The sequence below is a fragment of the Bombyx mori genome, chromosome 1 (genome assembly GCF_030269925.1).
Source record: "Bombyx mori chromosome 1, ASM3026992v2".
Taxonomy (NCBI): Eukaryota; Metazoa; Arthropoda; class Insecta; order Lepidoptera; family Bombycidae; genus Bombyx; species Bombyx mori.
In genome coordinates this window covers 7,283,478-7,298,052 of record NC_085107.1, presented here as the reverse complement: position 1 = coordinate 7,298,052, position 14,575 = coordinate 7,283,478, and the positions used below count along the sequence as shown (strand labels likewise).

Below are 14,575 nucleotides of genomic sequence, written 5' to 3'. Positions count from 1 at the left end.
GTAGGGGCGGCCCGACGCGGTGGGGGCAACCGAAGTGGGGGTAGATGCACTCCTTTCTTTTTTAAAGCTTCTCTTTCTTTTCTCGTATTTTTTTATGTTAGTATCGGTACGAAGCGGTCTCTTTTATTTCATTTTATACATATATATTGTGATAATTAACAGTGACGATGCGCACGGCGAGCGAGTTTGCCGAAGCGTCGACTTAATGATAGCTTTGCATTTGATTAAAGGTAACCACGACATTTGTAATTTTTATTTTTTTCATACATGTGAACCGTAGTTTGGTAGCTATAGTTGTCGAATCAACGGTTGTGGCCTGTTGTGTACTCGATAGCTTATATTACTGGGGTCGCTTTAGCGGTGGAAACATGTTAGCGGTGACAGTATTAAGCGTCTTTTGAATGTGTTCCACCCAACTGTCTTGGTATTGCGTACAAACCTGTGCTTGTCTGTCTCTGAATATATATTGTTTTGGCTACTGGGAAGGTGCTTTATACGTTTTACTTCTTGAGTATCAAACGTAGTGAAATAGTCGTCTTTAGAAATGTGTTCTTTGTTAAATGCTTTGTGGGAAGAATTTATTTTTATTTTACAATTAACAAATCACAATATCAAGTCATATTAATGAGATATTGATATTTTAACAACAATGTAATTGAATTTTTGTTTAATATTAAACTTTATATTCAGCAACTAAACTTATTCTACTTTTCAAATAAAAAAATAGGGCAGTTCTCGTAATAGGCATTAAAGCATTACGTAAGCACTATAATAGGTTAAATTAAGTCTGAGTTGTAATATAGGATGCCTCGTTAATGAGTTTTCTAAGGCTAATTCACAATTAAACAATGACAATAACCGTATCAAGTAACCAAATAAAAAGCGCAACGTCCTCGATCGATCTGTTCCCCTCTTGTTTCTTATCGCGCGAATATTTCACACTGAACGCATACCGACCGAAAAAACTCACACAGATATAAAATATTCAAACGGTATAACATAAAATAAATTATCTTAGGTGAAGGTTTGATTGTGTGCGTTGCCCCCTCCCCTGGGCGGGCCGGCAACTTTGGACCAATTGGGTCGACCGGCGCGCGACGCCGGCCAGCCGTCACTTCATAGCACTCTCGCAGAGAAATCAGACGTTTGTTCATGCAATCTCGTTTCCCCGCTACCGTCCATCACTAAGCCCTGACCTTAATCCTTAAACTCATTACTTCTTCAATAAAGCCGTTAATGTAAAGCACCGCGTTAATATGATAATGTAAGATGTAAAGTTGCTACTTCCTAAAAGATTATTAGGATGAACGTACAACAAAAAACGACCAAGAAGCTCAATCTAAGTTAATCTACAACGATTGTGTTGATTTTCTAGAACGATTTTCTTAAAATCTATCTGAAGTTTAATAAAAAAAATTAATAATTCACAAATTACAAAGCTTTTGCATCTTTTTCGACGCTAATTTAATAGATAACAATTTGTATGAGAAATTTGTTAACTTCAAATTTTTAAATAGGTAAACTTCTTTAAAATTCGATAACATAATTATCCTATAAACGATATTAGTTGCATTTCTTGCCAGCTAACATCTCTGTCAGAAAATTTTACAAAACGCACTTTGGTGTCAGTAAATACTAACTAGTCAAATTGGTCGTTATTGTTATACATAGGATGTTACCCATTAAGCATGGATATCAATTTAGCGATCATCATTTTAAGAGCTACTCTGGTTCTATTGTGAGAGCTCACCCGCTGTGTTTCTCGCCGGATCTTCTCAGTGGGTCGCGATTCCGATCCAGTAGTAGATTCAACGAAGCACTGCTCTAGCTAGGGCCAGTCTTAGCAACTCTCTCATGTTGAGCCCGTGAGCTTACCTACCGGTCCATGCGAAGTCAGAATAGCCCCTTAGGCTACTAAAGATTAGGTAGGGGAAAAACGGGAGCTCGTTTTGAATGTTTATTTTGTTTTAATTTTAATTCCTCCCGATTATATTTGCAAGTTACGATCAATTAAATAATCGAATTGAATTATCTAAAACAATCTAATAATAACAAATCAGATAGTCTTACTTTTGTTATCAAAAATGACAAACTCATCAGGGCCTGATGCTAAGTGGTTTCCGTCTCCCATAAACACTGAATACTTTATAGGCACAGCGAAATCGCTGCCTGATGAGAAAAAAAATGTTTGGAGTACATTTAATGATAGATATGTAGAACACAACAGAAGGGAGTTGATTTTAGGTAACGCGTCTTAAAATGATTGTCGCGAACCAATCTTGAAGAACGCAGCCTTTCTATGTTGCTAAATAGCAGTAGTAGGGATGAACGCATCGATATCATGTGTCACAATAAAAAAAGGAAAAAGCTATAGGTACCTACAGAGCACTCCGCAAGAAACACGGTACAAATCACAAAGAGACTCGGTGAGACTTGACCTCCTATGCATAAGACCTGATCATCGATCCTGTCTAAGTTTAATTCGTAAAGTCTTTTTACAAAAATAAAAATCTCTCCCATAAACTACTCTGAACAGACTAGCAGCGCAAGTCGTAAAAAGATGCCTATACTAGTTTAGGCGGTTAAATGATTATTTAAAATTAATTCATTGTATAAATAGTTTTTTTTTTGTAAGTAGCAACATAATTGCTTAAATACGATTCTAGCAACTTATTTACCTACAATCCATTTGTAGAAAGGATTCGAAAATTTAAGCCCGTTCCTTAAAAAAAATCAATATTGTCCGCCCAACGGTCAAAATTCGATCGTAGCTACTGGTGCCACAACCTAGATTATTTAATTTTTCCTTTTATATTCAATTAAAATTGTTTGACAAATTCAAGAGGAAAAGATACATAGCGAACAGTTTTATCTTTGACTATTTATACACACCGATTCGACATGGATTCGATATCTTTGTGCAAGTACCTACCGATTTTCGCAAGTAAACACGTAAATGGTATTTATTGACGAACAAGCGCACATTGTAAAAATTCATATCATTATCGAATTGAATTCGTAACATCTATTACTGTTGGTAAGTGGTGGTGTCAGTCTGTGCCGTTAGGCTCCCTAATCCCTGTCTATTTCCGTGGAACACAGTCATGCATTGCAACCGGAAGAGTGGATCTGCCATTACGCAATTCAGCAAAGCTCTGGTGGCAATATCCACTCTACGGATAGATTTTACCTATGTATAAATAGACATTCGAATACTATTTTCTCCATTGTTTATCAACTAATTTTAAAATTTTCTCTAAATTAGTAGTACCTAGCTTGGCAATAGCTTTAGTGCTATAGGTAAATAAAATAATTCAAGAAGTATATTAAAAAAAGGTATTGAGTAGTTGCTATTTTCTGCTCTATTTTTCTCAACCAATTTTTTTCTATTCGTTTGTTGACGAATTTCAATTTAAATTTGAGAGCCGTCGTCTTTTTTTCACAATAACAAAACTAGATAGAGAATGTAACAAGACTATGAATATATCTTTAGGCGTTAGTGATTACAGCCGAATGTCGATGACGAGAAGAGCAGTAGTAGGTATAAATAAAATCTGAATTGAAAAGATATCAAGAAGTTTCGTGAAATTTGGATAAAGTATTCTTACTAAAATAAATCAAACCGAAACACATCGATAATTATACAAAGAATTAAACAAAGATAGTTTATTTGTTCAATTATTATAACTCGAGGTTGTCGTGGTCTAAAAGATACGGCGGTCGGTATGCTTGTACATATGGAGCGATGCAACTTTTCCGGTGTTCTAGTCCTGCAAGCTGGTACTAAATTTTTGTAATGTAATATGCACTTTACAAATTTTCACACGAACAACTTCCACGGTAATCATATCGTGTAAACAAACCGAAACAGATCGATAATTATACAAAGAAAGTTCTTTGATCATTTATTATAACTCGAAGTTGTCGTGGTCTAAAAGATACGGCGGTCGGTATGCTTGTACCTATCGAGCAATGCAACTGTACCGATATTCCAATCCCGCAAGCTGGTGCCAATTTTTTGTAATGTAGTACGCACTTTTTGTCAAGTACCATCCGGCTATGGAATGAGCTCCCCTCCACGGTGTTTTATGAGCGCTATGACATGTCCTTCTTTAAAAGAGGCTTATGGAGAGTATTAAGCGGTTGGCAGCGGCTTGGCTCTGCCCCTGGCATTGCTGAAGTCCATGGGCGAGGGTAACCACTCACCATCAGGTGGGCCGTATGCTCGTCGGCCTACAAGGGCAATAAAAAAATAAAAAAAAACATAACAAATGTTCATACGAGCGACTTCCGCGGTAATCACATCGTGTAATAAGAATCAAACCCGAAACAGTAATGCATATCGGTTTGCAGGATGGAGCAGCCGTTCTGATACAAATTTCTTATTCTAAATTTAAATTATATTCTAAGTTAATATTCTAAATTTCTGCTATAAACTATACCTAACTCATTTCTCAAATTGGGTTGCTGCATTTACTTTCTATATAGGCTCCTTTAACCGATTAACATCAGGTGGGCCGTGAGCTCGTCCACCTATCTAACTAATATAATAAAAAATAACACATTTCCGCATCATACATAGCAACAGTAGCAATTCAACTAAAATTGTATAAATAAATAAAAAGGAAGACAAGTTGAACGGAGTATAAGTAACAAAAAAAAACAAACATTTTCACAACTGAATATGTCTTAAGTATAAAGACAATTCATAACTATAATTATGTAAATTTTTTTAATAATTAAAATTTTATTTTATATTTGTTATTATGTAAATTATATTATATTTTTATTATATTAAATAGTTTCTAAAACATACGGAAAAAACTACCGTGATTTATATCCTAAAATTCGTGATCGCATCATAAGAACTCGTTTTTTGAATTATTATTTACTGGAATAGAGGTATTGATATTTATCGTGGTGTATAAAATTTAAAATCAGATTATTAGTTCATTTGATTAATATCCGATTAAACGGATATGTATCGGAATAGAAGCTAGTAGAGGTCTACCATGATACGATAAGGCTATAATTTTATGTTGTAAAATTATCGTTTGATGTCTTCTATGTTGTACACGATGTAAAGATCAGAAAAAGCGCGTGGTCAATCGCCTCCAGCGAGTACAAATCACGTCTTCCGGTACCCTGCTTACAACATGGCGGTTTGACTAAAACTTAATAATACTAGTTTAATAAACGATTTTATTTATTAATATAACTATTAATAGCTAGCGGAACTCTTAAACAAATTTAAATACATATTAGATAATCCTACCTATTAATAATAGTTACAATACCTTAATATCCTAGTTGTAATTAATATCCAATCCGTCTAAGCGAAATGCTCGATTAGTTTACGGTATAAGTTGGTAAGATGGCGGTTCCCAGACGGTGAGTGGTGGCTGAAAGAATTTGGAAAGGTGTACATAATTAAGGAGAGGATGGGACTGCATCGGTAATCAGTAAAGTTAGCTGGGTCGCGTACCTCCACTATAACTTGAATTGACGGACATACTAGGTACTCATACTAGGTAGGGTTCTCGAAATTAGATCTACTCCTGATATACTGTTCTCTATTTATACTATGCTAGTAGTTGATTGTTGATTTTCGCTTCTGCTCTTCAAAAAATGTTCTTTACACGTTTAATTATAAATTAGGCGTAGACGCGATTATCGCGATTAAAGGAATAATTTAAATTAATTAATGAAAATTTCTAAAAACCGTACAAACACCCTGAGCCGTAAAGTGTTACGGGCACAATGAAGAAGAATTATTTTTAGTAAATTTATGGTATTAAATAAATAAAAAAAAAACAGAAAAAAACGAAAATGCGCCAAGATATGGATATATTTATAATAGTGTTAACCTATATAATATGTATGTGTTACTGCACTAACACAAATTAGTATTGACAACGATTGAACCAAATACAATGACAATTTCATCATTTGAACTTAGGCTGATGTTTATTTTAGTCGTTTTACAAAATAGGGTGACCAGATTTCCCAAATTAGCACGGAATTTTTTTCTGAATGCAATGCCTTTAAAAAATAAAACTGATAACTAAGGATATACTTGTGATTTGTTTAAAACATGTATGAACATATTATTATGCATACCTACTTAGTCGCTCTGAACTATCGCTGAAATGATTTCAATGGAACTTCCTTTACACCCATGCCGATCAGAATGCAAACACGAATACAAATCGCTTTTTTGTAATTGCCTTATAAATTCATAACGAGATGATGACCGAGCTTTGCTCGTTTTTTTTTTTTGATAACGCCATCTTGTTGTGTCTTTAAAGCGGTTAGTTGCCCTCAATTAAGAAAAATAGTATTATCATTCGCCAATAGATGTCGGGAAGAGTTGATTATGGAAAACACGAATAAAACAACATTTTCTGAAAATAAATCGTAGCTAGATCGGTTTATCGCCCCCGAAATCCCCTGTATACTAAATTTTATGAAAATCCTTGGAGCCGTTTCCGAGATTCAGATTATATATATATATATACAAGAATTGCTCGTTTAAAAGTATAAGATTGACTGCAATTAGGTACTTGCCAAACGTATTTTACAACACAAACAAAAACACCACGACACGAGTAATGCAATTTGATAATAACACACAGCATTGCATTTGATTTACATAAGTAAATTATGATAAATTTACACCTGAAGAATTAGCGTTCAAGAGATTAAAAGTAGTAAAAAAATAAGTAGTTATGAATGTACAATAACGATTTTCGTGTATTTTAACATAATAATACGATGTATTATCTTAGCTGTTCACAAGTTGCAGACATTATTAAAACTACATACCTGTATGATTTAATCTCGCAATATATTTTAGCTTATGTGTTTTAAGTTTTTAGTAATAGTGTTCAGTTTGAAAATGGTATGTTGTTGGCATTGTATTACGTTTAGAGGAACTCTGGTAGTAAGACGTCTTGTGAGTCGCACGGGTAGGTACCACCACCCTACCTATTTCTGCCGTGAAGCAGAAATGCGTTTCGGTTTGAAGGGTGGAGCAGCCGTTGTAACTATACTTGAGACTTTAGAACTCATATATAAAGGTGAGTGGCGGAATTTAAGTTGCGGATGTCTATGGGCTTCGGTAACCACTTAACACCAGGTGGACCGTGAGCTCGTCCACCCATGTGAGCAATAAAAAAATGAACTTCAATGATTTTGGCCGCTTTCTTATACTTCTCGACTGGATAACAAGTCCGGACGTACCCAGCCTATTTCTGCCGCATCAAGTACCTAGTCAATCGCTCCAGTTAGAAGGCGTTACGGAGGACAGCGTTGCTTTTTGTTTATGAGCTCTCATTATTACCATATACATATACCATATACACCCAGCCTTTAGTAGTTGTCGTGGCCTAAAGGATAAGACGGCCGGTGCATTCGTGTTGAAGAGATGCACCGGTGTTCGAATCTCAGGCGGGTACCAATTTTTCTAATGAAATACGTACTCAACAAATATTCACGATTGACTTCCATCTAATAAAAATCAAACCCGCTTAATTATAATTTGCGTAATTACCTACTGGTGGTAGGACCACTTGTGAGTCCGCGCGGGTAGGTACCACCGCCCTGCCTATTTCTGCAGTGAAGCAGTGATACGTTTCGTTTTGAAAGGTGGGGCAGCCGTTGTAACTATACTTGAGACCTTAGAACTTATATCTCAAGGTGGGTGGCGCATTTATGGGCTCCGGTAACTACTTAACACCAGCTGGGCTGTGAGCTCGTATAAAAATAAATATAATAAAAAAAACTCGAATGAAAATAAATTTATATAGTTAAGAATTTAAAAATGATCTTAAAATTTCACTGCAAAATACACTCGCAAAAACTCGCAAAATACACATATTTGAGAACGGCTGATCTCAATAGTAATAATACTAACACACAATTTTAACACAAGCTTCGTTAAAATCAAAACAGAATTTTCTTGGTGCACTACTACGAAGAGAATAACCTCGTAAACTTAGTTTGTTAACAGTTTTTTGTTCTTTGGTTTAGTCTCTGAGTCCATTTGTCTATGTGCTAAAAAGGATGAGAACTGAAAAGATTATTCTGGAAGCGTCTGGATGGTGTTATCTAAGAAAGCCAGCGTCTAAAAAAGGATTGGGATCGGATCATCCTTTCTGTAGCTGCAGAAATCCTTTCACGGAGTCAATAGCGACTTGAAGTTTTGTTAAAATCTTCAATTTCTTTAAGATTCTAAATGAAATTGATTAAATCAAAATCCGTCGGATTGCGCGAAGATCATTTTTACGCGTTAATTGCTTATCTTATAATAAACCTTTAAACGAGCAGTTCTTGTATATATATATATAATTTGAATCTCGGAAACGGCTCCAACGATTTTCATAAAATTTAGTATACAGGGGATTTCGGGGGCGATAAATCGATCTACCTACGATTTATTTTCAGAAAATGTTGTTTTATTCGTGTTTTCAATTATCAACTTTATGACTCTTCCCGACATCTATTGGTGATTAATACTACTATTTTTCTTAATTGAGGGCAACTAACCGCTCTAAATAAACAACAAGATGGCGTTATAAAAAAAAAAACCGTCTAGTTCAAGTAATGCACAGTTACATAGGCCTGATGTTGCTAAGTGTTCGAGGTAGCAGAGAATCACCCAAATGTGTGAATCATACAATCGTCCCATTTGAGCGATATGTGTTTCCAATTTTTTTTTAAAAAGCTCATAGCGTGGCATCGTACCTAATGATCGTAGTATTCCTTCAAAATACGAATAAAGTTTCAACTCACGCTTGTAGACAGACACTTAAGTCGTTTCGAATTTGTAAAACTAAGTGAGAACACTCTACATTCTAATAATGTCATGAAACCATAAATCAATATCTTCTATTGAATATTCTCGGTCAATTCAATTTTCATTCACATTAAATCGAACGGTTATCAAAGCTCTCCAACCATCCTCTATACCGCTACTCATATCGAGACAAGAATTCGAGTAGTTCTAGTTCTAGTATTCTATTATCGCTATCTCACTCTTCACACGGGCTCGCGTTACGTTACGCTGTAGCAGTACACAGAAAGATAACAATTCCACTAGTAAATTTATATCTCATCAAAAAATTATTTTTAAATGTTTCGCTTATTGAAGGCTTTAGTTATCTTTACGCATTCAAGGCCTAACAGCTGTTTGTGGCCGCCTTGTTGGCGCTCATGCAAATCGAGTACGTCAGTCCGTGAACTGTCAAGGTATGTCAACACTTGTAACAAACCACGCTAATTAGTTTGCACGGGCCACGCTGCAAGCGTCATCAATTTTGTGCTCAGTACCGACGTGGTTTGGACGGTAAAACGGAATTAGGGCGCTTTTCACTGCGCTGAGGACAGGAAAGAATGGATCAACATAGTTCGAACAAAAATGCTCCGTAAAGGTCAGCACGACTACCCCAAAAAAGTATAAGCGCGACGTCACGAATGGAATTCTTCTCTCAACTCTGGGCTACGGTTCCCAAATGCGAGTTACTTCCGTTAGACAGAGACAGATGAGGCCCGAACATCTTTAACGGCTTTAGTATTAATACGCTCTATGTTTTGTACAAAGGTAAGTGATCTGAGCAATCGTTTGAAATGATCTCGTCCATCTTCTTTTGACCTACGCACAATATACGGGATAAAAAGTTTCGCAGCCCACATGGTGCAAATGGTATGTACTATGCAGGTATGTACGTGACAACATATGTAACTGACGCTCTTTCCTTAAGATTCGAAGTTTATGCCTCAATTTTATTGTAATTACCTACATGGTATGGTTTTTGACGGCTTAATTTCTGTTATCATCATTCATGACCTCGAAGTCATTCGCAAACCTAGGCACGTATTTTATTTAAAAATTTAGTAAATACATGCGGGATTTCAATATTGGTATACAGTACGAATACACCAGGTGTCTTATCCTTTAGGCAACGACGACTTCAAAAGGTTTTCACTGTGCATTTAAAAAGATCTTATTTTTCCACGGAGCGTCCGGCTTTAAAATGCCTCTTCAGTGTTCAACGGGGTATGACAAATCCTACTTCAAAACGAGGCTTAAACTAGTATTTCGTTCTTAGTACGAAGCAGTTTCACTGTACCAGGTATTTCCAACATACTCTATCACCGTTGACAGTAAAACAATAAGCAAAAGCTAAGTTTATGTAGACACTTTACTGGTGGTAGGACCGCTTGTGAGTCCGCGCGGGTAGGTACCACCGCCCTGCTTATTTCTGCCGTGAAGCAGTGATGCGTTTCGGTTTGAAGGGTGGGGCAGCCGTTGTAACTATACTGAGATCTTAGAACTTATATCTCAAGGTGGGTGGCGCATTTACATTGTAGATGTCCATGGGCTCCAGTAACCACTTAACATCAGATGGGCTGTGAGCTCGTCCACCCATCTAAGCAATAAAAGAAAAACACTGTTATATGATCTTTTTTTTATTCGCAACTGGCCGAATGTGCTCTCATCCGAATTAATGTCAAATGGATATACAACATAAAATGCTATATCTCTTGCAAGATAGACATCTTAAAAATATTCTCCATAGTCAACATTTTATTGAAATAACGTTCAAATGAGATACTGGTCTGAACTTGCTACTAGCATTGACTTGGTATGGGCGGAATAGCCGATCTTCTTATATAATCGTGACAGCGATCGTACGTACTAAAACTAGATACAATATTGGAATTATCTTATCTATGAGTTCCATTAATAGCTTGGTTTTGGAGGAAGGCCTTACAAGCTATTCTACCATTGAAACTAAGCTGCGAGATTCGTCGCAGCCAATATTCGTAAGGAGATATCTATAGGTTCGCCGAAACTCAGTCACTCTGCACTGACTTTCTCTATTTGTATGAAAATCTATCGTTGGAAAACTCAATTATTTGTTTCATTCATGTTTGATAATTGCAAATAATGACAAATAATTCAGCTCAACCGGTCCTATTCTTCTCAAGTGATACACGTGGTTAGCTATTATATTTTATTATAAGCCACTAACGAACACTGACTTTATATCCTATTGAGTGTCTAAGATGGACGATCTTTTAGCCAGCCGCGATTTCTAAGCAACCAGGTATTGAATGCATAGAAATTTAATATACATATGTATTAACATGAAGGTATCTTTCAGTCAGTAATATCTAACTTAAGATATGAGCTGAACACTTCATTAGTATTTTAAAATGGCCGTCTCGCGATTCCAACCGAAATTCACGACTGCATCGTGGTAAAAATAGCAAACGTGGTAGTATTACTGGTGGTAGGACCTTTTGTGAGTCTGCACTTGTAGGTACCACCACCCTGCCTATTTCTGCAGTGAAGCAGTAATGCGTTTCGGTTTGAAGGGTGGAGCAGCCGTTGTAACTGTACTGAGACCTTAGAGCTTATATCTCAAGGTGGATGGCGGCATTTACGTTGTAGATGTCTATGGGCTCCAGGTGGGCTGTGAGCTCGTCCACTCATCTAAGCAATAAAAAAAAACCATGTTACCTACTGGTGCTGATTCACTAAACACCGTGACCATTAATTAGACTAATTTATAAATATTCGTTTTTGACACATCTACACCATCATGCTGCTATCATTAATGTGACAACACGGTAAATTTAAAACTAAATAGCGCTACTAATACACTTATAGCCCGCAGCACCGACTCACGATTTTATTCATCGGAATTTTATATAAATTATTACCACATGTCCGTCCCGACATATATTTATATCGTATTCTTTTGATTTCAGCGCTCGGTCGTGTGATTTGCGGCGTTATAAAGCGTCATTCGCTCGCACAAGTCCACAGCCTCGACGACAGATTGAAATTAAACGGGAAGACGCATCGGCATCTTAAAAGGCGCATAAGAAAATAAAAGAAAATCGAGCGTTATTTGTTCAAGTCAAATGAGTTTCTTGCGTCGTGCGGGCTCATACATACCGATTTCGTGGAAACGTGGCCTTTATTAGCGTCCCTGCACGTCACAGACATTTAAATACCACACTAAAAGCGTCAATCTACATACGTCCTATTGAGCAAATCCTAAAAGTGATTTATACCGGGACCCCTATTCGATTGAAGTAGATTACAAATAATGAATAAAATTGCATACGAAATGAGGAGACCCAGAGTCCGTGGGTGTACGGGTGTTTGAGCGGGGCGCGGGGGGGGATGCAAGCGGGATTATTGCCAGTAAATACTTAGCTAGAGATACCTCTGATGTGCTCCGGTGTGGGATCCTGGATACGTCAAACTCATTCGCGTTTTAATCTGCGCGCTCACATCGCCAGGTTTCCCGTATCAATAACGTACGTCGGGAAACGGTTCGAATTGCGACCACTCTGATTAAACACTGAAATACCAATAACGAGACTGCGCGTTTCTCTCTCGAAATCACCGCTTGTGGTAAAATCACATTAGCGTTGATAGGATTGCGTAGAGGATCGAATAGAACAAATGAAAACTGACAGTCGATTAGTTTGCAATTGTTTATTTGTTTAATACACTCTAATGTAGTACTTACGTCTTTTAGCACGGCTTTTTCTAAAATTAGACTATCCTGACCATGCATACTTAAAACTTAATGTTACAAACTATATTTGTATGATTTATATTTAGTTTTCACGAACACAAGCTTTTGCAAAACATTACGAGTATAAGTGACAATTCAAAAGTTGTGTGGTTAAATTTCAGTTCTTGTAGATTTCCAGTTATAATTATATATATTAGACAATTGACAGACATTTAGTGAACAAACTGGTATTTTTACTTAACAAAAATTGTAACGCTAATCAGATAGCTTTACGAGTTCCTTAACTTATGACAAATATAGTGCATGATTTAAAACCAGAAAAGAAAAGTTTTAATAGCATATCAATTTGCAGAGTCCGCTAACTTGAAGCTTACTATTAAAGCTGACATAATACACAAAGCAATAGTAGCTCCTAGAGATGGATGATAATTACAAAATAGGTTTGTCTGATGTTATTAAGTTTGCCAGAACAAAAGAAAGGTAGAGGCCGCCCGCCATCGACCTGGTGGTCAAACATCGAAGGAGACCTTAAGAAATCTCAATTGCCAAAACCGACAACCCAGGACAGATCAGCCTGGCGCCGTAGAGTGAGGAGACCCGACCCCAGATAACGAGAACAGGGACGGATAGTAGTAGTAGGTTTGTCTGATGTTTAGCGGTGGCTAAAAAAAATTTTCAACACCACGTAATTGCCGCTAGCAATTTGAACTAAAGCCCTTCAAATGGTTGTGGCAAAAATAGGCGATCTCTGTCCGATCGAACCAGGAATGAGAAGATTCGCACGAGAATCAAGATAACGACATAGCCAAAAGATAACGACATTACGAGCTTGAAGTAGTAGTGGGCAAAGTACATTTGACTGCATTTGCCATCATAGGAAGAATAAGTGGCGGCTGAGGCCAGAAAGCTCTCGGGTAGCGACCGCACACTAAAAACACAGCGTGAGTAGACTGAGCGTCGTGAGTTCAGTGGACTGAGGACTTGCTTAAGGTAGCTGGAATCCGCTATATGCGGGTTGCACAAGGCTGGCCACAGTGGCGAAGATTGAAAGAGCCTATATGAGCTGATGATTATAAGAAATAAGAGAGAAACATATCAACATAGCCGTGCCATCTAAAAACGGTATTTTAGTATTAATCCGAACTTTCAAAGTTTTTACTTATTTAAAAGAGAAAAAAAAAAGGTTTCGCTTCGAGTTATTACTTTATAGAAGGTCAAAGTCTATAGAGCTGTATTTGTAAATTATGAGTTCATAAACGAGATAAAACCTAAACATTTACCTAATCACTATTCATTGAGTGAGTTCGATCAAAAGTTAATTATTTAAAGCTAATACAATTTTTTTTTCTTTTCCTCCTTAAAGCCGAAAGATAAGTAAACGTTTTCTTGGTGGAAGGAAAGGACAAGTTGCAAAAACAATTTAAGACAAAAGAGTAGCGAAAACCAGAAATGAATCGGAACGGGAGGAGTGCTTCCGCCGGCCTCGGCGGGTGAGGGCGCGGAAATAACACGGGAGGTTATCTGCCACAGTATTAGGAAAATAATAAACATTGCCTAAAAAATAAAAAAGGTCAAGTATGGTAGTTATTTTAATTATCGACTATCAAAATAATAATTATCTATGTAAGAGTATTCATTAAAAAAATAATGGACTGGTATCTTCTGGTAGATCTTCAAAGAGGCGTTGGGAATCATATCAGCGTATCATAACCATGGAAAATATCTTGAATTATTCTATATCTATTGTGGTCGACTTTTTTACTGGTAGTTTACAATTATCAGTACATAAACGGCGCAAAAATACTTATCCGTTAATTTCTTGTATTTCTTGTAAGAGACAAGGGTGAAGTTCGCATGTAGCAACATACCTACTACTAAATATACGGCATAATATGCCCAAAACAAGTGACAATAGACTGTAATTCCGCTTGCATTACCCTTTATGAATCAAACATAATACACACATCTACAGGCACGCACACACATACATACACACAGAGGATCGCGATGAGCAC

At 36.7% G+C, this 14,575-nt stretch overlaps 1 long non-coding RNA gene across 1 annotated transcript; it reads left to right on the top strand.

The window, feature by feature from the left end:
* Positions 1–71: 71 nt before the first annotated feature.
* LOC134199759 (uncharacterized) lies at positions 72–14,140 on the top strand. The gene is made up of 2 exons (XR_009974383.1): positions 72–230; positions 11,779–14,140. It is a non-coding gene; the product is annotated as an uncharacterized LOC134199759 (long non-coding RNA).
* The last annotated feature ends 435 nt before the right edge of the window (positions 14,141–14,575 follow it).